Source organism: Arachis duranensis, chromosome 3, assembly GCF_000817695.3.
Source record: "Arachis duranensis cultivar V14167 chromosome 3, aradu.V14167.gnm2.J7QH, whole genome shotgun sequence".
NCBI classification, from domain to species: Eukaryota; Viridiplantae; Streptophyta; class Magnoliopsida; order Fabales; family Fabaceae; genus Arachis; species Arachis duranensis.
Window position 1 is genome coordinate 106,072,770 of NC_029774.3, and position 844 is coordinate 106,073,613.

Consider the following 844-nt stretch of genomic DNA (forward strand, 5'->3'; position numbering starts at 1 on the left):
CTTGCCTTTGTTGCTCCTCCCTCATTGCTCTTTGATCTTCTCTTATTTCATGGAGAATGATGGAGTGCTCATGATGTTCCACCCTTAATTGTTCAACATTGTGGCTCAAATCTTCTAAAGAAGTGTTGAGTAGCTCCCAATAGTTGTTGGGAGGAGAGTGCATCCCTTGAGGCATCTCAGGGATTTCTTGATGATGAGCTTCCTCATGCATCTCTTGAGATCCGTGGAGGATCTCTCTTGTTTGCTCCATCCTCTTCTTGGTGATGGGCTTATCCTCTTCAATGAGGATGTCTCCTTCTATGATAACTCCAGCTGAGTAACATAGATGGCAAATAAGATGAGGAAAAGCTAGCCTTGCCGTGATGGAGGACTTATCGGCTATTTTGTAGAATTCAAGAGAGATAACTTCATGAACTTCTACTTCCTCTCCAATCATGATGCTATGAATCATGATAGCCCGATCCACAGTAACTTCAGATCGGTTGCTAGTGGGAATGATGGAGCGTTGAATGAACTCCAACCATCCTCTAGCTACAGACTTGAGGTCCAGTCTTCTTAGTTGAACTGGCTTGCCTTTGGAGTCTCTTTTCCATTGAGCTCCTTCCACACATATGTCCGTAAGGACTTGGTCCAACCTTTGATTAAAGTTGACCCTTCTAGTGTAGGGGCGTTCATCTCCTTGCATCATGGGCAAGTGGAATGCCAACCTCACATTTTCCGGACTAAAATCTAAGTATTTCCCCCGAACCATTGTGACGTAATTCTTTGGACTCGGATTCACACTTTGATCATGGTTCCTAGTGATCCATGCATTGGCATAGAACTCTTGAACCATTAAGATTCT